The 22,518-nt window shown below is 41.0% G+C and overlaps 1 long non-coding RNA gene across 1 annotated transcript in view; it reads left to right on the top strand.

Moving 5' to 3' along the window:
• The window catches only part of LOC140367092 (uncharacterized), a 32,861-nt gene extending 11,672 nt beyond the window's left edge, over positions 1-21,189 (top strand). Inside the window, exon 3 of the long non-coding RNA XR_011928102.1 lies at positions 20,806-21,189. This is a non-coding gene — a long non-coding RNA (uncharacterized lncRNA). The remainder of the gene's footprint in view (positions 1-20,805) is intronic.
• The last annotated feature ends 1,329 nt before the right edge of the window (positions 21,190-22,518 follow it).

The following is a 22,518-nucleotide window of genomic DNA, read 5'->3' as shown; positions in this document are numbered from 1 at the left end:
ATTTTTATGAATGGCGACCGGCATGAATGGCCAATGAGAACGCGGGCTCAGATCTAAGGGCGGCCCAAAATGCGATATGGCCACAGAGAGATTTATTGCCTGAGCTGTATCAACTCTCGGTCGCCGCCATGTTGGGGCCAGTAACTTCCGTTTCGGTCGCCGCCATATTGGAATATTGACTTCCGTGAGCCAACTGGTGTCTGAACTAGACATAACCCTGCTTTGGCCTGGCTGTGGTCCAATTGTGGCCTGGCTGAGGGACTTCTCTTAACTCCACCGTATTAATGTTAACTAGCATGGTGCGTATGGGCATAACTCAAAATGTCTCTGCATATGCAAGCACTATCAATGCTATGATTGGCTGCATAGCGTAAGTAAACCGTATCGTATCATTGGCTGGACACCTGTCAAAATGGTACAAAAAACACATTATTGGTCTAATTACCGTACTTTTCGGGCTATACAGCGCTCCTGAATAAGATAAGATAAGATATTCCTTTATTGTCCCACATGGGGAAATTCCATTGATGCAACGCAGGTAGATAAAGAGGTAGATACAGAAGAAAAGAACATAACTTATAGGAAGTTTGAAAAACACTCTCAGTAGAAGATCTCCTATAAACAAAAACGCCCATAGACAAAACCTCCCATTTCCCAACAAGGGATGGAGGGGAAAAATAATAAAGATAAAAATAAATAAATACATAAATACCATTGCATGTGATCACGACAGTAATTGCACATGAATATGTGTCACGACGGCACATGGATTGCACATGAATTTCACAGTAATTGCACATGAATCACGACAGTAAATAAAAGCTGCGCACACAAATTTGCGAAGAAAATAGATCTTGTCCATATTCAAGCCGCACCTGACAATAAACCACAAGTGCCCATGTTGTAACATGAGATATTTACACATAAATAAACGCGGTAGTGATGCGTCTTTTGAAACGGGGGTCTCGTGGCACACCCGTGGTCCGCTGCACTGCGGGACTTATTAGACTAAGTGAATATGAACTGGATTGTAATAAAACACACAGCATTTTGAAGTTTAACAAACAAAGAACAATCAGAATCAGAGTAAAGTTTATTGCCATTTGTCAATGAACAGGATTCACGGACATTGAGACTTGGCAGTTTGGTGCAACACAAACATCAAACACTGAAGAATTAATACAAAAACAATGGACAATAAATAACTACCGGGTATTAAAAATAGGTAAGTAGAGTTAAAAATATACATGATATGTACATAAAATAAAGTATGTAGTGCAATAAAAAGTGAACAGTGAGTGCAAAGTGCTTAGGAAGTGTTCATGAGTACAACGGCAGAGAGAAAGAAACTGTTCTTATGACGGGAGGTTCTGGTCCGGATGGACCGTAGCCTCCTGCCTGATGGGAGTGGTTCAAATAGTCTGTGTGCCGGGTGAGAAGGGTCAGCTGTGATCCGACCTGCACGTCTCAGAGTCCTGCAGACGCACAGGTCTTGCAGGGATGGAAGTTCGCGGCCGATCACCTTCTCAGCAGAGCTCACAATGCGCTGCAGTCTCTGCTTGTCCCTGGCTGTGGCTCCAGCGTACCACACGGTGATGGAGGAGGTGAGGATGGACTCAATGAAGGCCGTGTAGAACTGCACCATCATCAAATCACAGCTGTCTCTACTGTCCCCTCTGTCCTTGACTCTGTATGAGCTGATTTACCTGTGTTCTTCACATCTGGATCTTCTGCTCATGAGCTCGTACTTATTGAGTAAGTGTTACTTTGTAATATGAGATATTTAAAATATGGTCCAGAGTAATGATGCACATGTTGTCTTTTGACTCGTGAGTCAGGTCTGGCCAAGAAAGTTTCATTTACACACCAGTGACACGCCAGTTGTCTTTGGAACGAGCCCGCGGTCCGCTGCTGCGCCTCGGGACTAATTATACTATTTTCTCTGTGGATATGAGCCTGATTGTAATAAAACACACAGCGTTTTGAATCTAAAAGTATAGAGAACACGACGTGTCCCCTAGACAATGCTTCTACTGTCCACTGGAGTATTCTTCTACAGTGTGTCAAACGTTGGCGCTTTCTGCTAGATTGCCCCCGGTAGCCGTTGAGTAATTAGATTAGATTAGGTCTAATATTAGATATTAATTCATACGTTTATGGTGAATTTTATTTTCTGCGCTCCATAGATTTTCTTGCAGTGCGCAATTGTGCAGGTGCGCAGCTTAGAGGGAAAAGTGCTGGGGTGACCCCTTGAGATAAGGTATTGCTAGCTTAAACCTGTTGTGAGTTGGACTAGGGGCCAGTCCTTGGGAACTGCAGCAAAAAAATCCTCCACAGTCCAGAAATATTTTTTCCTAAAGAGCACAATGTAAAAACAAACTTCTCACAAAGTCGGATTTTAGATCATAAACTTTTTAACTGTTGAAAATCCTTGTGTATTTTCTTTTTATCTTAAGCTTTGCGCTGCTCTAGACTGTGCTCCTCGCACACGCTTGTGTGGGAGAAAAACACTACTACGCATTTTCAGTGGACTGTGAACTACAGGATGTAGCTAGCCGCTAAAGCTTAAACTGGCGATGGTGTTAAATATTGTGTGCAATTAAAATTATATGTTTCATTTTACTGTAATTAGATTTTTACAGATAGAAAAGGGAAATGAGAAAAAAAAGCATTTAATGTATAGAAATATGTCGGTGTAATCCCTCATTCGTCCAGGGTGTTCCATAGTAGAAAAAGCTTCAGTTGTAGTCATCTGGACTCAGTTAGAAAAAAATAGACGTTTCGACTCTCATCCAAGAGTCATTGTCAATAAAAGAATTTAGGTCGGGAACTCCGATATTTATACTCTTCTGTGGTAAGACCAGCCCATTGGGCGGAGCCTTCCTGAAGTAGAAAGAGTTGTTTGTTTCAACAGAAACACTCCCCTTGTATCTACCGCACTAGCCTATTCAGAATTTTAATGGGCTATTAGAATCCTCTTTGTCTTTGTGAGACCCTGGCTCAACCACCCTGAGTACCTGATTAGCATCTAAATGTCCTGGTCCTGGTCCTCTACCTTTCCAGGGGTTCAGGTTCCAGGGGGGAGTTTCTGTTGAAACAAACAACTCTTTCTACTTCAGGAAGGCTCCGCCCAATGGGCTGGTCTTACCACAGAAGAGTATAAATATCGGAGTTCCCGACCTAAATTCTGTTATTGACAATGACTCTTGGATGAGAGTCGAAACGTCTATTTTTTTCTAACTGAGTCCAGATGACTACAACTGAAGCTTTTTCTACTTTAATGTATAGAATACAGAAACCAGAAAACTATTACATTTTTAAAAAGCAAACCTAATTCTCTTTTTGCATTGTCTTTATTTAAGTAAACTAGTGTTGCACTGTATCACTTGTAAGTGCTCAAGCAGTGGTACCAAATTAAATCACTTGGAAATTACTTGATCGTATCTGGGTCTCAACTCCACCGACTATTATGATGACAGACATCAGAGCAGAACCACTGTGTGACCAGCGTGACACCCAACGGATGGTCATAATCTCACACATTCCCTGTTAAGACTCACATTGGAACACCCTTACACTTGCCTTTAACCAGCACCAAAGGGAGTCAGAACCTGGGGACTTGTGAAGCAAGGACAATGTGGCAATATGGATTAGAAGCAGTAGCAACAACAGAAATATTAGTAACAGTAATAGGCTAGCACCAGAAGTACTTTGTTTGGCAAAGAGGAAAATGGAGTGCTTAATAGGGATAGGCGATACCACAAATTTTAGTATTGATATGATACCAAGTATTTTGGGGGACATTACAATTATATTATATATATTCAGTGCACATGAACCCTAGGCCTTCAGACGTTATTATTTACAAATACACCTATCAATACAGATACCAAAACGACCATAGAATTTCTCTGCTCCTGCATTCACCTGCGGAGGTGCGCTGCAGGCAGGACACGCCGCAAACATAACAAAGTGTTATGCTGATCAATACAACTACATGAGTGCACATGGTGAGTCAATGGTAAGGATGAGCATATCACGTTATTCTCTCATTAGGCTTAGCTTAGTTATCAGATAGAACGTATTACAGCGTGCATCACACACAGTCTCAACATAGGGTTATGCTTGACATGTCTGCAAGTTACGCAAGGGGTCATGCTGCAAAATGTCATCATTTTTTACGACAACCCCCCTCGTGCGCCGACCTGATTTTCCGCATCGGCATCCGGGAAAAATGGGTAACTATGCAGATGGTTCCGCACGGAAAGGAGCGGCATTTCCTTTCCACTGCATGAAACCTGCAGAGACTATAAATACTGCCAACGTCTTATGCGCTGCCCTCCACACGTTTAATTTCTGCGCGGAACATGCGGGAAGTATAATCCAAGCTTTACACATCCAATAGTTAATTAATTCTGTGCTCCGTGAGCGATGGGTGTTCTCTTTAATTTTACGCCCCTAAATATGCCCACGTCACACTCCTTGCATTCAGACATTGTCCAAAGTCCCTAGCACTTTATGAAACACACACAACATTTGTAGTGCTTAGTTGTGGTGTGGTGTTATTTACACAATGACAATATATTCACAATATGTACAGTTGTAGGATATACAGATGACCACTTCATGTTGCCATGGTGACAGGAATGCGGAATGCAAAAAAGTTGTTATCAGTAACAAGATTTATGGTTCTCTGCAGGAGCAGAGAACGTGAGCGAACGAACAGAGAACGCTTTGAACGTTGGAAATAACCTTTTCCATCGAATTACTTCTTTTGGATTAAAATTAACTCAGAGAGTCATTTTCTCTCCAAGACAAAAGCTAAAACGCTAAAAAGACTATGCGGTTTTAGTAAAAATAATCTGGTTACAGACCTTGTCCACAAGTGAATTTACTGTACATAACGTTATTGTGTTCTGCATGTTCATTTAACTGTTTTATAACTGGTCTTGTGGATAATTTTACCTTTGATACTATGTTTGCAAACTATGTTTACCTTTGTACCAATGAACGATGAACAAGGGCTGCATTACTCGTCTTATCAAGCTCAGACTCAGACAGAGCGGGCGTTCTGATCTGGCTGAACCAGAACCATGACGCAAAAACTCATCCCCCACGAGGGTAAGTCAGAAAAACAAAGGAAAGAGGAGTTTGGCAGTTCTTTGCAGTTTCCATCGGAGCTCCATCTGAGGAGGTCCATGAGGCCGGACCTTGGGAGAGGGCTCATCTCTGGCCTAGCGATGCTAAGCTAAGCTACGGGACAAAGACATTCCAGAGCCAGAAGCTAACTTTCTCTCCCAGAACTAAGAATTCTGTGCCCGTTTTTAAATGTGACTGAGACAGCACCATGCAAACTCAAGCTTAGGACCTTTTTGCAACTTTTCAAGTCCAGGACAGCATTTCTGACCAGCCTCATTGGTAAATTAGTGCAACAGCCCTTTTCCTGAGGAACGCCTCAGAGCCAAGGAGAACGCAGAGCTCCAGAGCAGCTGTACTCTGGCCAGCGTGTGGACTGAACTGCAGTGTGACCCTAAGTGAAGCCTGGAGACGACTCCACGCAGGCCCATCTCCTCACAGCTTCTGGATCCGTTCGTATAATGCACTTCATAGGCTGGCTGATAATATCATCCTAGAATTAACTCCAACACACAACTACCTAGATCTAAAACAATCATGTCTAGCATGTGTCTGGCCTGTCGGAAAAACTGCAGAGGACAACACGAAGTCCCTGTTTATTTTAAACCAGGAAACACTTTAAGACAAAAATTGGTTCACCCTAAGGACAAGTTGCCGACTCAAAAACAGAGCAATGTAGTTTATTCGATCCAATGCAGTGAAGAAAGCTGTAAAGAACGGTACATAGGTGAGACAAAACAGCCTCTACACAAGAGGCTTTATCAGCACAGAAGAAATACTAGTTCAGGACCTCAGAGCGCCGTGCATCTCCATCTTGAAGCCTCTAATCACTCGTTTGAAGACGGTGATGTGAAGGTTTTAAGCAGGGAGAAAAGATGGTTTGAAAGAGGAGTCAAGGAAGCTATTTTTGTTAAAAAAGAAAGACCTTCTTTAAACAGAAATGGAGGGCTAAGATTTAATCTTCCTGTTATTTATAATGGGATACTGAACCCCTGGAAAGGTAGAGGACCAGGACCAGGACATGTAGATGCTAATCAGGTACTCAGGGTGGTTGAGCCAGGGTCTCACAAAGACAAAGAGGATTCTAATAGCCCATTAAAATTCTGAATAGGCTAGCTCGGTAGATACAAGGGGGGAGTTTCTGTTGAAACAAACAACTCTTTCTACTTCAGGAAGGTTCCTCCCAATGGGCGGGTCTTACCACAGAACAGTATTAATATCGGAGTTCTCGATCTAAATTCTTTTATTGACAATGACTCTTGGATGAGAGTCGAAACGTCTATTTTTTCAAACTGAGTCCAGATGACTACAACTGAAGCTTTTTCTACTATCATGTCTAGCGTTTCCATCTGTTATCAACTAATTTGCATATTCCATATTCATATATCTGTTTAGTTATTTGGTCAATAAATCTTCATAACCCACATTTATTCATTTCCAGAAAAGTGGTTACGTTCTCACAAACCTTCGGATCAACGAGCAAATCATTTTTTGAAAAATTAATACATTTAGATATTTGATTTGAGTTGATAAATGCCGAATATACGGCTGGTGCCCCAATTTACTCTTAAAATATTATAACAAACATACACACACTTATGCAGTGTGTCATGTTTGAATTTTTGAACAATTATTTAATCGATATCAACCTTGAATGTCCCCTCTCTTTCACAAGTGGGAGGACATTCATAGCCTTGTCGTACTTGTACTAGTAAGGCATGATCTCAAAATGGGTTGAAGCTGAAAAGACCTAATATTTTTCGTCTTGGGGGGGGTTGAACCCACATTTCGTATTTTTGTTGCTTTGAAGCTTCAATACATCGTTGTGGCAGTAATTGTTTTGAAATGCTAAAAAACTATCAGCAACGGCCATTAGGCCAACATTAGGCGGCGGGTGCGGGCGGAGCACAGCGGGCGTGGGTGCGTACAGGGAGCACGGCACGCCGTCGCCAACTCGGCTGGTGCAGAAAAGTTGGAAAAGCTTTTTTGCGGCAAGACGCAGCGCAGAAAATGATCAAGAGATTTCACTCTAGTAACGTGCCTACGCATTACCCGGAAGAAGGACCAACAAACCCCACATGAGATTTCGCCCAATCACAGAAGACGTGAGATTCTCACTGAGACAAAAGCACGTGTTCTGCTTCTGTCATTCTAACAGCACGTCTAAGGTCAAAACGCAGGCAATTGACAATTACATGTTTTGACAAGAAACATTAGTTTCTCACTAGAGCAGTGGTTCTTAACCTTTTTGGAGGTACTGAACCCCACCAGTTTCATAAGCGCATTCACCGAACCCTTCTTAATTGGAAAGATAAAATATGATTTTTTCAAATTCAAAACTTAGGTATATATTTTACTGGTGCACAAAATGAACCGTGCATCAACATCACTGTGTTCAAAGAACAACATTTTCACACAAAGACAAAAACATAATCATGAATATTTACTGCAAATCAGTGTGACTTCTGCAGTTGCCTTTCAGAGACCAGTTCAGAAATACACCTTCACCTTGGCAAGTGCCACTCTCATGTCATTTTCACAACAAAGTCTGTTCCTTTTCTTAATTTTTATGTCCAGCATCCTCGAAAAGGATTGCTCGCAAATATATTATATTATAGTATACTGTAGTAGTTATAGAAAAGGACAAGGGAAATGGCCCAGAGGCTGATCTTTTGGCCCTTTTGGGGCCAGGCTGGTGCCAAGACTTAGCCCAGAAAGGAGGGCTTTGATATAGGTTAGTCTCTTGGTACTCTGGCTTTGTCCTTTTGACCCTTTTAGGTGCAAGCTGGTACCAAGACTGTGAGAGCCAAGTTTAGTTTATGTATACGTTCGTATGGAAATCTAGTGTTGATATTTTGTTATAAATGTGTAATTTTATGTTTCACTGATAAATAATTTGGTTGTTTAAATAAGCTAAATTAATTTGATTACATTTGTTTTATTTGTAGAATTTATTTGTAGTCTTTTGCCTACTGTTATGTTACTGTCACTTTAAGAGAGATAGCGCTCAGGGGCCGTACAAGGAACACGCAAAGAAGGGGCGCAGGAGACAGCGCAGAATTCAAGAGCCAAATGGTTTTATTACCATAGTATTCTATTTTTTGAGAGTAGCTGTATTTGATTACTTCTGTAAGAAGTGTCAAAAACTGTGGATTCAACTGTGTTAACTATTTTTTACATCGGAGTCCCGTGGGGTTATTTCTCATCAATTAAAGTACACGAGTAATACCATTGGCAAAAACAAGACCTCAGCACACACAAATATTTTGCCCTGAAAGGTGGTCTTTGATTCAGTTTTAAATATTAAGAAAGAAATCACAGGACGTACATCACGACAGTCACAAGTCGACTACTGAGCGCACCAAATTCCCTGCAGCCAAACGGGCGTGTCACAAATAATATGATTCGGATGTGTGTCTTGAACCCCTGGGGTTGACTCACCGAACCCCAGGGTTCGGTCGAACCCAGGTTAAGAACCACTGCACTAGAGCATCCTCTTGAGACTATCTCAATGTGGTCATCTCACAATTTTGGTTGAATGGGATGGTTGTAGGGCCCATGGACCATGTGGATTGAGTAAACAAACCTGCGCAACAGGTGACATTTGTAGAGTTCATAACTTCTAAATATAAACTTACCAAAGGATGTTCAGGGATGTTCACTAGAGGTGAACAGGGTCTATCAAGCTACTATCGTTTTATCAACGCGTCAAATTTTATGTGATGCCAGACATTTTTTTTGGGGTCTTTTGAGGGAGGGAGGGGGTCCAGAGAGAGACGGAATTTTTTTTGTCTTTTAAGCTTCAACCTATTTTGAGATGATCCCTAAGAATACCCTACACAGTTGAGCACTTGCTTGGTAAATAATCTTCTTCTCACGCTTGTTCCCATTAGGGGTCGTGGGTGACTGGAGCCTCTCCCAGTGACTTTGGGCCTAAGACAGGACAGGACAGGGGCCAGCTCATTGCAGGGTTAACAACCATTCACTCTCTCATTAATTCACAAGAGTTGTCAATTTACCTAACACATGCATGTCTTTGGATGATGGGAGGAAGCCAGAGAACTCAGAAAGAACCAGGAAACAGGAAGGACATTTAGACTCCAACCAGAGAGATCATGTGATGTTGGTCTGGCCTGAGAATCTCCTTATTGGGAGGCGAGTGTAATTAAACAGTGTGTAACAGTATGTATCAAAAGTAGCCTGCTACATATGTTGACTGGATGTCAACACTGCTGTCTGTTTATAAGGCTCTCATTGGCATTTTGCCTAATTATTTAGCAAGTTTGCTGAGTACCAGATCAAGTATTCATCAATTGAGATCTCAGACATTTTTAAACTACAATCACAAAGGGTCAACACCACCCAGAATACAACCCACTTTTTAAATTTTAAATTAAATCATTTTCTGTCATTTTATGAATTCATATCACTGGTTTGAAATTACCCGCCATGCCTACTTTTGTATGTGTGTGTTTTTCTGTATTTGTAAAATTGTATTAATTGTTTCATTGAATGTATTTATCTGTTAGTTTAACTTTTTAATGTCCTGTTAACAGGGCGCTCTCAAGGGCCCTCACTCTATAAATAGAGGTCATAATAATGATTTTCGCTTTGTAAAAATACATAAAGAGCACTTTGATATGCTTTGATGAAAAATGTGTGACTGTAGAAAAATATTGAGTTGTTTTTATAAAAACAAAACGTTTCGACTCTCATCCAAGAGTCATTCTCAATCTGTGAATCGATTCTGGGAACTCAGATATTTATCCTACTCTGAGTAGGCCCTGCCCACCGTGCAGCCATTTCTGCTTGTGAATATTGGTCAAAAGTGGCCGAAGAGAAGGTTTAAGCAGAACTGCAAGCTGTGGAGGATCCTACACCTCGATGTTTGTGGGAATCTAGAGGCACCAGCAGATTCAAATACCGGTTTGCTTTTTTCTAATGGCATTTAAAGTTTACATGAAATATTTAAGATTTTCAAACCTTGTCCAAGGCATTCAAATATTTCACGCTTTTTGGCACTTTCTTTCCCATATTGCTTTAAAATGGTGATTTTCCTGTAATTTGACCTACCCGACAAGCTAATTGGCACAAGTGTATGAGATTTATTTCACTGACCCAAAGAGCGCTGAGACACAAATCCTTTCATGCGTTTCACTGGAAAACAAACAAAAATGACCTTTATGACACACAATTTGCATAATAATTTGTGTAGATCTGCAGATTGAGAATGACTCTTGGATTAGAGTCAAAATATCAGTTTTTTTCTAAAAACAGTGTCTAGATGATTGTAAATGTATCTTTTTCTACTACATTATTTACTAAAATTAAACCATTAATGTGACTGAACTCAAGCACAATTACCTCATTTGAGTCACAACATGAATCATTTGTCACTAAGGTCAGCTTAAACTATGAAAATAGTGAGCTCATATTGAGTTTGAGCAGAAACATGTCTGTGATATGAACATTTCATATCAGAAATCACATAAAAAATCCATGTTTCCAGTGATCCCTCGCTATAACGCAGTTCACTTTTCGCGGTCTCGCTGCTTCACGGATTTGCATCATGCATTGTGTTCTGCATTCTGATTGGCTACACAGTCTCTCCGCGTCTTCTCTACCTGTGTGTCAATAACGTTATGGATTAATATGTACACGTACGTAAAACCGCTTGCCAAATTGAAGTTTGCAAGGCCGGTGAGAGCGCGCATGTGAGAGGCCGGTGAGAGCGCGCGTGTGAGAGGCCGGTGAGAGCGCGCATGTGAGAGGCCGGTGAGAGCGCGCATGTGAGAGGCCGGTGAGAGCGCGCGTGTGAGAGGCCGGTGAGAGCGCGCATGTGAGAGGCCGGTGAGAGCGCGCATGTGAGAGGCCGGTGAGAGCGCGCGTGTGAGAGGCCGGTGAGAGCGCGCATGTGAGAGGCCGGTGAGAGCGCGCGTGTGAGAGGCCGGTGAGAGCGCGCATGTGAGAGGCCGGTGAGAGCGCGCGTGTGAGAGGCCGGTGAGAGCGCGCATGTGAGCTGCGGGAGAGAGCGGTGAGAGTACAGTACAAACGTTTATACACTACTTTTATTTGTTAAACAAATGCTAGGGCCTGTAAAAAGGTTTTGTTCCTTGCTTTCAAGGTTTTATGGAGTATTTCATTGTATAATAACTGTAAAAAAAATAAAGGTTTCTACTTCGCGGATTTCGACTCCCGCGGGTTCTTCTTGGAACGTAACCCCCGCGATAAACGAGGGATCACTGTATAGGTCATTTATTATATATTTTTAACATGGCATGTATTTGTGATTGTGCTGTGATGTAACAGGTAAACTATCAAAATGTATATTTTACTATGTGTCACATCGCAGGACAGAAAAAAGGTGTTGCAACCCAAATATACGAAGGTATATAAAATCAACATTTTCAAATGCACTTAATTCAATTTACTGAGTTGGTTGAATTAACACAACAGATGATCAACCTTTTTGAACAAGGTTGATATTACCCTAATCTACAGGAATAAATCTGGTTAATAAAGAGCGGTGGCAGATGACAGAACACTTCTACAGCTCCATTTGCACTGTGTGGAAACCACACAGTACAACTAATTTTCAATCCTGTCCTGTCACCTTTTATCTAATTGTCTAAGTGCAAATGCAGCAATGTTCTCCAGATATTCTATTTTTTGGACTTAATTAATGGCCTAATTAGATGAGCTCATTAGTTAAAAACTGTAATTTTCTCATTTCATCTACCCATTAGCTGACAGTATTCATAATTAGAAGCAATAAGGCGATTATTACATGGCATGTTGATGGCGAGCACAGATGTTTCACACAAATCCTGATAAATGAGGGAATGGCTGTAGAAATGCTGGTTCAACTATTAGTAAATCATGTATTATATATTATCATGAGATATGTATATACATTACAGCACATATAAAATTACTGAATACCATTGGGACATTTTGTCGACATTGCTGATACCTTTCTTGCAGAAAAAACGGAATCAGCTTCAGGAGCATGAATAATGTAGCGACCAGAGAGTGTGCCACAGACCTGTGTGCAGGTAGTACATGCAGTCACGCCAAAGACGCGTCCAATGCCTGAAAATTCACGCAATTCAACACCTGTTGTCTGGGGTATTGTGACACTTTGTATCCAAACATACCTTTAGGCTGCCCCAGGGCCCATTCACGTCTGAACGTACACATAAACCATGGAACTATAATATGATCTGATATGATCTGGAAGATGAATCCAAGATGGCGGTGCATTGGTCTCCTTGGCCTGTACTCATTACATGTGGGCTAGCACCTTCACCGTGAAGGCTATAGGTGTTCTGTTCGCTGAACACGAGCAGTTTGTTTACTCAAAAATGCAATGACTCTCTCTATGGGATCATTCTTTATGGGCCCGGGTGCTGCAGTACCGCAGAACGGCCACTACTTAATCACACATGCGGACAGAGGGGGAGTGTCTTATCCAGATAATATAATAGATCCAATATAGTTTTTAAGTCTGTTTGTTGAAATTTGGCGCTGCTGTTGCTTCGCTTCTCCTTGCACATGCGCAGTTAGGGTAACTTTGCATCATACATACCTTTGCCAGTGGCAAAGCTTTTGTGTTTGTTTGAACAGTGTAACTCCTGTAAATAGCAGAATAATATTTTAAACTTATCTGATCTATTGTTACTTTTACTCTGCACTGTTGTATATGGACTGCTCCGGGTTCTCGCAATATTTCATTAGGGATGTGATGCACTTGAGTCACGTGAACTAGTAAATTTAAACATGGCGGTTCATTCAGTCTTGGGCATGGATCTATTTTATTATCTGGATAGGGTATTGCTAGACTAAACATATTGCTAACGGCCCTAGTGGCCAGTCCATTGGTACTGCAGCAAAAAAGAATCAAGTGACCCAGAAAGCTTTTTTTCCATAGAGCACAATGTAATGAAAAACTGTTCATGTTCGGCTGAGATGGACCGGCAGAAATAGTGTAAATAGCAGCATTTTTTTAATCTATTTTCAGGTCATTCACTTTTTCTCAGTTTAAATTCTTCAATTGTCTTTAAAACACATTTCAAGCCTTTAGCTTTGGCTATGCTCTAGCGCGCCACTCTAGCCCAGCGTGTAGGTGATGTGAACAAGCCGCAGGCGTAAACCTATGGATTTATAGGTTTAATAACTACAAATCATGAAACTAATGACCACCATGGACCTGAGGGCCATGGATCTACGACTCAGAAGTGTTTTCTTGAAATGTTTATGCCTGAAAAACATAATGTAATAAATGCTACTGAAGAAAAGCGAGGAATTGGAATGGATTGCCAGGGATAAAAAAAACTGATGTTTACGATTAATCCATCAGTGTTGTTACCTGTATTACCCATCCAAGTAGCCTAAATACTTTTGATGACTTTCAACATGTTTTGAATGTAGATAGATAAACTGAATACATTTGACATGTTGCAGAGTTATTGGAATTTTGCAGATTGTTTATTGTGTTTTGTGTAGATGATGTCAGGACCACTGGATAAGATAAGATAAGATATCCCTTTATTATACTATTATCAACCAGTATAATATTAAATCAGAACTTCCAAATTATATCTTCAAAGTCATCTCGCAACCCTCGCTCTGGGGTCCACAGAAAAACATGTAATTAATGAAACATAAATAGAGTTATACTTATATAATAACTTAGATGAGTCTGCATACAAATTAATGGCCTTGTTTGAAAGCCCACTCACCACAGCAAGGTGCAGACCAAGACATGTACACAAATGTACAGATGATTTATATGTATAGTGCTGAAAGTGAACAGTGCAGTGAGGGATTAAATTATGGTTAAAGTGACAGTATTTAAGAATCAGAATCAAAATCAGAATTGTTTTATTGCCATTGTCAATGAACAAAATTCCCAAACATAGGAACTTGTCCTGGTGATTCGGTGCTACACAAAACAATAAAACAATGAACAATGAATAAGTCATAACAATAAGATATCAGACATAAAAAAAATAAAGTAAAAATAAAGTGTAAAAATAGGCTTAATATGTACACAAATTTACAGTTGTACAGGTATACATGTGTAGTGTAGAAAGTGAACATTGCAGTGAGTGATTCAATTATGATTAAAGTTACAGTGTTTAGGAAGTGTTCATGAGTCCAACGGCAGAAGGAAAGAAACTGTTCTTATGGCGCGCGGCGGGAGGAGCAGTGCAGCTAATTCACTGGTCCTGTTGCCCACACTGGTCCTGTCGCCCACACTGGTCCTGTCACCCACACTGGTCCTGTCACCCACACTGGTCCTGTCACCCACACTGGTCCTGTCGCCCACACTGGTCCTGTTGCCCACACTGGTCCTGTCGCCCACACTGGTCCTGTCGCCCACACTGGTCCTGTCGCCCACACTGGTCCTGTCGCCCACACTGGTCCTGTCGCCCACACTGGTTCTGTTGCCCACACTGGTCCTGTTGCCCATACAGGCCGGGCTTTCTTTTTTGGTCTTGATTGAAACCATTATGAACTCTTGATGGCGAGCTTACCCAACCAGGACTCTGAACAACTTATCAACAATCAACTGCTCCGCCAGTAGGAGTTACACATGCCCATTGTCTCCTGCTTAGCTGTGCATATGACTGAAATGATTTTCTTTGCACTTTTCTCTTTTATGTCTTAAACTGTTTTGTGATTTCTGTCATGTCTTTGGGATTTGAATGCATTTTTTCCCTGTTGTGTGAAGCACTTTGAATTGCCCTGTGTTCAAATTGTGCTCTACAATTAAACTTGCCTTGCCTGTTTGGCTCATGGGGTCTATACTACTCCATCTGCTGGACCATTGGACTCTTGCACTTCTGTTCATCGTTTAAAAAGACCGTATCCACTCCACTCAAACATCTCTCTTAACCAGTGAAGAACTGATTGACTTTGGGGAGGGATGGGGTTTGGGGTTTTGAGTATCCAGTAGTTTGATATATGAACTTGTTATTCCAAACTGTTTGTTGTTCGATTGTCACTCACTAATATCTGAAAGTGCTATTTATACATAGTTATTGATATCTAAGGCAACTAAAACTGTAAATATGTAAATACTCACTTATACAAAATACAGAGCCACCTGTAATTGTTTCCTTTGTTTATTTTGCTGGTCTAACCTCGATAACTTCTGATTCTAGCTGTCAATAATTTTATTCATTCATACTCTATTCTGCCAAGGTTTGAAATGACCTTAGTTGCACATTAAGAGGTAAATGCTACAACAGCAAAAGTCTTAAAACCTCTGAATTCAGTTTTTCATTCAGCACTAAGGATCATTACAGGAGAAGGACACAGAACTCTGCACTGTCAATTATACTCTAAAGTAGGATGCCAATCATTGGATGCCAGAAGAGAACTGCACTGCCTTTGGTTATTTTTGGGTATTTTGGGTATTTTACTTGATTAGTTTACATGTTTGCTGAACATCAGATCAGGTATTCATCGATTAAGATCACAGAAAATTCTTATTTTAGAATCTCACCGAATCAATACGGAGCCAGACGAAAAGGCTTTCAAGAACTTTGCTTTTAGATTAAATTGTTGTGTGCGTTTAATGTTTTATTGACATTTTATCTAGATATTGTGTTTTGTATTCCTCAGGCTAACCCTTCCTGAAAAAGATAGTATAAATAAATAAAACAATTGCATGTATTATTCAACCACTGTTAAAATGATGGCATTTTTCAGTTCTGTCTTGAGAAACATTGTTCCCTTTCATTGGTTCGACAGTTGTTTTATTAAATGTCATTTCATTTTGAAAATGTCAAGTGTCCACACAGTAAGTAAGAAGTGTGTATTAATTACCTCACACTGGAGAAGACAGGCAATTTCCCCATCATTTTTATAGAAATTAAAGCTGAAAATAGTACATAGCTTGATTGATATCTCCAGGTTCTCACTAATGAAGAAGACTGTTGTGCAAAGTCGTTGTCAACTTTATAAGACGAAATAGATATAGAAACATTTCCTACTTAAGTGGCTGTGTCTTTGATTGTCTGCATTCTATTATTTATTTTTATCTTTTCAAGCATTGTGGGAAAAGTTTCAAAGTTAGTCATCTGGACAATGTTTTAAATTCTAAATGTTTCAACTTCCATCCGAAGATCATTTTCAATCTGCGGAGCTAGTCTGAGAAACTCTACAATATGATACTCTGAGCGTTAGGGAGGAGTTTCCCCTCAAACGAACCCTGTATTTGTTTCCCCTGCATTTGTTTCACCTGAAATTAACTCTACATTTGTTTCAGAATGAGAATTAAAAAAAAGTTTATTGCCTTTGTCGGTGAACAAAAGTCACAGGCTTGGAACTTGCTTTGGTGATTCGGTGCAACATACAACGATGAACAATAATAAAGCAAAATAAATCAAATAAGGCATGCATTAAAGAACAACAATTTAAATTTACAATAAGATAAAAATAGACTTATTATGTACGCAATTTACTGTTAAATTTACAGATTTACGTGAACAGTGCAGTAAGTGATTACATTATGGTTAAAGTGCAGTGTTTAGGAAGTGTTCACACGTCCAACGACGGAGGGAAAGAAACGGTTCTGGTTCGGATTGACCTTAGCCTCGTGCCTGAGGGGAGTGGGCTCCTGCTTGAGGGGAGTGGCCTCCCGCCTGAGGGGAGTGGCTCAAATGGTCTGTGTCCAGGGTGAGAAGTGTAAGCTGTGATCCGACCTGTGCTTAACAGTGGTAAAGAAAGGGCAGTCGGATTACAACATGAGGTGGTTTTCCCCCCGTGTTTTGAGACTAGGCCCCTCGAGCTGGAGCTGGCCCTCGGACCACAATTCATGCATGCAAAATGAAATAGCTTTGGTTTTGAGAGCGTTAAGCCATAGTTAAGGGCAGGTAAAACATTGCATTTGAGTACCTCTTTACCAAACTGCTCTGTTCAAATGTTTAATGACGGGGCAATATTTTTTGTCAGAGAAGCAGAGTTAGCATTTTCCCTAAAACTCCTCATGCCTGTGTCTGCTGCTGCAGCGTCTCTCTCTCTCTCTCTCTTCCTTCTTTCCTTGTGCTTTCCTTGTGCCTCACTCATTATCGGCTCATGTCTAGGTAAATCTCATTCATAACAAACTTTGCATTGCCCTTATTAAATGGTGAAATGGAGTAGTGGAGGGGAATTGTGAATATTTTTCTACTAAGATTGGGTTTCGTCCCAACATACTCTTTTGTTCCACATACTGTTTTATAAATCTCCATGGAGACATCCAGATTGCAAGTAGAAGGTTAAGGTTTAAAAGCCGCTGTCCTGTCTTCAATCAGAGGCCCTGCTGTGTCTGCACTAAAATCAGTCTGCATGAAGAAAAATGATCATCCACTGCCCCATGAATCAGCTTGAGTGTCCTTCTTTAAGATAGACACTGTAATTATAAAACCCACCAAATTCTCCTTTTACTTTTCAAAGTTCCATCCACAAAAAGTTCAGTAAAAACAGCAACGGCAGGCCCAGCCGAATGAGTCGCAGTGTGTACATTGTGTTGTAGGCATATATTCTGAAGAGTTCGACATCCGCAGCTGCCCCCACAGGCCATGAAATGAAAATGTGGTGTGAGCCGTCAAAGCCTATCCTCTTTATTCCCCCTTATTTCTCTCTTCATTGACTCTCGGCAGCTTTCGTTGCCAGAAGTGCCTCCTTTTTGGATAAAGTTATTCATATGGCAAGGACGCCTTCCATTATTCTTGAGAAACTGTGGCTGTTAATCCAGGCCAATATTAACTCTACTGCCGCCTCCAACTCTGCCTTTGTTTGTTTGTCTATTTCACACATGCCCCCTTTGCTTATCTCCTCCAGTGGTAAATGCCATTTGTTTTGTTCAAAGTAATTCAGGGGGTATTTTACCGTGATTGTGTAGGGGAGAAAGGCTGGCAGGCTACAGATAAGAGCGTGCATCCTCTCATGGACACTGAACTCAGGAACCTTACACAATCTGTATGAGTGTGCCTTGAACGACACGGCTGTCATATGAATGCATTATCCACAGTCTGGAGAAACGTAGAATAGAGACAGTATTCAGATATTGATTATTTGCCACCAGAATGTCCCCTTGAATGTACAAATGCATTATATATACTATGAGGAAAGTAAGTATGTGAAGACCCTGCGATTTGGAAAGTTCTCCCACTTAATTATGGGGGTCTGGTATATCGTAGGTACAGTTCCACTGTGAGACAGAAACATCTGGAAATCATATTGTATGATTTTTTAATAATTTATTTGTATGATATTGCTGCAAAGAATTATTTCAAAACATCATTCAGTTAAATTTGACATCGTTCATATATTTAGCTTGAGCCATACGCATCAAGCTAAATATATGAGACCTATTTTAATTTATTTATTGTCGTTTTGTAATCGCATTTTCGACCCCCTGAACGTTGAAGGAAAGTCCCACATAGGGGTATAGACGCAATCGGCTCGGTGACCTGACTCAATAGCGCCCCCTAGAGCAAAAATGAGACGCGCCAACTTTGGCCTTGGCATATGAAGTTTTGACCAATGATAGAGCTGTGACCACCAAAACACACTTGGCAGCATCTCTGTGTGAAGCACAGGAAGCCGGCCATGTCATCAAACTGGCGCCGCAACAAAAAATACTTGTCCTAGGTTGTCGTCCAATTGAGCTCAAAACAACATTTTTCAAATTTAATAATCAGGCAATTTTTGTCTTAACTCCTCAGGGTCTCTGCGTGGCACACTGTCAAAAACGCTTTCATTTCGTTTTTTCGATGACATGTCACGGCCAAAGGTATTGACCTACTGAGCTCAAATTTTATTCACTTATGCGTTTTTATGGTCTGATTGTAAATAATTAATGGAAAAATGGAACAAATTACTCTATAGCGCCCCCTACCTATTAGGTAAAAAATCAATATTGTCTGAAATGTAGTGGTTATATTCTCCATGGAAGGAGGGGCCTGACCACATATATCCTACGATGCACTGCGTCAGATGTTTTGAAACAGACGGAGCGAAGCCGCTCGTCCCAGCAGGAGGAAAGTACACGCTTTAAACTTAACAAGTTTATTAATGCACGAGTGTTGTCTTAAAATAAGGGCATAACTCTCCCAAAACTGTAAAAGAAGTTTGGTTTTAACTGCGTGAGCCAATGTGATTTGAGCTTTGAGTGTGAAGTTTTGCTAGTAAAACTGCAGCTAACGCAATGAAAAGTCCATTCAAACTTTCATATTTTGACAGCTAGCCAACAAACACTAATATCATTTTTACTTTTAGGAAAAAAGTTGTCCATAGATGAATAAAACTGCGAGGATGCAAGAAATTACGTTTTCAGTAGCCATGGGGAGTAAACATTTGGCTGGAGTTAAGGGAACACAAATTTTACATTTAAAAATCTTTAATTGTATATTTACTTGCAAATCAAGTAATTCAAATCAAATCAAATTTATTTATAAAGCACAATTCATACAACTGCAATTCAAAGTGCTTTACAGTGTTTAAAACACAATTTAAAACAAGTAATGAGGTAAAAACACAATGCAGTTTATAAAAATGTAAAACAATGTACATTAGAGTAAAGTAAAGAATAAAAATAATGTAGTATTTTAAAATATTAAAAAGCAGGTAAAATCAGTCATAGGCACGGGTAAACAAAACAGTTTTTAGTTTGGATTTAAACACAGCCGGGGTGGGGGCCTGTCTCACAACTTCGGGGAGGCTATTCCAGACCTTTGCCCCATAACACTGGAACGCAGATTCTCCGTGTCTGGTCTTGGCTCTGGGCACCAGCAGGAGGCCGGTCCATGTTTAGTCCTGACTCTGGCACCAGCAGGAGGCCGGTCCATGTTTAGTCCTGACTCTGGCACCAGCAGGAGGCCGGTCCATGTTTAGTCCTGACTCTGGCACCAGCAGGAGGCCGGTCCATGTTTAGTCCTGACTCTGGCACCAGCAGGAGGCCGGTCCATGTTTAGTCCTGACTCTGGCACCAGCAGGAGGCCGGTCCATGTTTAGTCCTGACTCTGGGCACCAGCAGGAGGCCGGTCCATGTTTAGTCCTGACTCTGGGCACCAGCAGGAGGCCGGTCCATGTTTAGTCCTGACTCTGGCACCAGCAGGAGGCCGGTCCATGTTTAGTCCTGACTCTGGCACCAGCAGGAGGCCGGTCCATGTTTAGTCCTGACTCTGGCACCAGCAGGAGGCCGGTCCATGTTTAGTCCTGACTCTGGCACCAGCAGGAGGCCGGTCCATGTTTAGTCCTGACTCTGGCACCAGCAGGAGGCCGGTCCCTGAGGTCCTCAGAGTCCGAGATGGTTCATATGGCACACACAAGTCAGAGATGTATTTTGGTGTTAGGCCATGGAGAGACTTATACACAATTAGAGCTGTTTTGAAGTCTATTCTCTGAGCCACAGGAGCCAGTGCAGAGACCTGAGAATTCAATTCAAGCCTAAAACTAAAAAAATTAATTCAGGGATGATGAAATGGAATAATTGGCACCTTTTGTATTCACTGAATGTTTACGATGACGAAAAACATTTGTGCTGACATTATTGTGGATACCTCCTGTATCTGATTTGCCTATAGACTGCCTGGTTAGATAAGTATTTTTAAACAGTATGAATAGTATTATTTGTATTAACAATTATTCATATTTTTCTTCATTCATCTGCAGGTAATTGTCTGAGGACAGTCACTGCTGAGTTCGCGGAACTGTTCACTGATGGGAACATGAACATAAAATGAGACAAATAAAGAAGACAATAACCTAATGCCCACCTAACTCTCCGCTGTGCAGTGCTGACCGCTGGAGCAGTGCTGACCGCTGGAGCAGTGCTGACCGCTGGAGCAGTGCTGACCTGACTTCTTCAAAGAAACAGATGTGGTTGTCCACATGTCCACATCAAGCACACACTTTGTAATCTTGGGGAAGATGAGGAGCAGCAGCAATGTCTCTGTAAAGTTGAGGCTTAACTTCTGATTTCTTCTAATAAGTCAAATAAATGTCCTCTACAGCTGTCTCAATGTTTTATCTATACAGCTTTATGAGATCAGAATCAGAAAACTATAGCAAAAAAGATAGGAAATGAGACGCGTCAACCTTGGAACAATGCAATACATCCTGTCACAACTAAAACACACCTGGCAACATTGCTGTATGATGCACAGGAAGTCGGCCGTGTTGGACTGTGGAGATTTTTCCACTGATTGAGCTCAAAACAACACTTTCCGCAACAAGAGACATTAACATTTAATAATCATCCAATTTTTCTTTTCATATTCTTTATAGTTTTTGTGTAGCACTCGCAGCAAAATATGCCTTCATTTCCTGTTTCTAGGCTCCAGTCACCCGCGAACGGGAACAAGCAGTAGAAAATGAAATTAATAAACTTAAAATTGCCACACATTAGTTAGGTGAAATTGATTGATAAAGTCGATTGTATCTGTATTATGTACCTGTTCAAAGCCATGGTCCCCGGCAATGTGTTGGAATGGCATGCTGTGCTGTGTAAATAGGGGGAAGGCGGGGGAGCCCGGAGCCTGGATGGTGGTCAGAATGGGAGAATGGCGTACCAGGATGGTCACAATCAAAACACAGACGCACGGGAAGGCGGTCGCGCAGGTGGCAAGGGCTATCATCGCCGCTTGCGGCTATAATTGTTTTTGGATTCGGCATTTAAATTGGAATAAGTTACAGTTGAGATTATTTTTATCAGTCAAACTTTTCTTCTTTTCCAATTTTTCTAGCCATTGCAATCTGCTACTATCATTTCATGAATTAATAAGCTGTTGTTTCACTTTTTAATAAAACCGCAACTCACTTTTGCTTGATATTACAATAGAAGGAACGTTAATACTTGCACGCACACTGCATGCGTCATGGGGACATTGCCTAACCTTATCTATGAATACTTTTACTATTTATCTCATCTTAATCCCTCTCATCCCTAACCTGAACCTAAATTAACCTATATTTCATCTTTAAACCATGTCGTTGATCTGACCTTCAGAGGGTTGAGGAAGTTATTGTGTACAGTTTTCAGTCCCCACAGTGTGATTAATACCCGCCCACACAGCAAATCAAAATTGGGGCTAAACCCTGAACTAAACCTGGACAAGACCAGGACTAAACCAAGAGTAAATGCACTCTATAAATCTCTGTCATCAATGTTCTGTGTATTCAACCAAACCTTGAGTTGGGTTATCACTGTTTCATCCAACATACGCACCTCAATGTCATTGCAATCCAATGACGACAATCAGAGGCAGGAGACCAATGTGGCTGGAGGTGAGCTCACCTGAACTGCGGGTGACAAGGCTTTAAACCGGAGTTAAAGACTTTTTTCAGCTCGACTGGTCAGGGACTTGTATGTGTGCATTGTGTGTA

Source organism: Eucyclogobius newberryi, unplaced genomic scaffold (assembly GCF_026437365.1).
Source record: "Eucyclogobius newberryi isolate DKJ021-1_F unplaced genomic scaffold, fEucNew1.0.hap1 SCAF_2, whole genome shotgun sequence".
Classification (NCBI taxonomy): Eukaryota; Metazoa; Chordata; class Actinopteri; order Gobiiformes; family Gobiidae; genus Eucyclogobius; species Eucyclogobius newberryi.
This window is presented reverse-complemented; position numbering and strand designations above follow the sequence as displayed.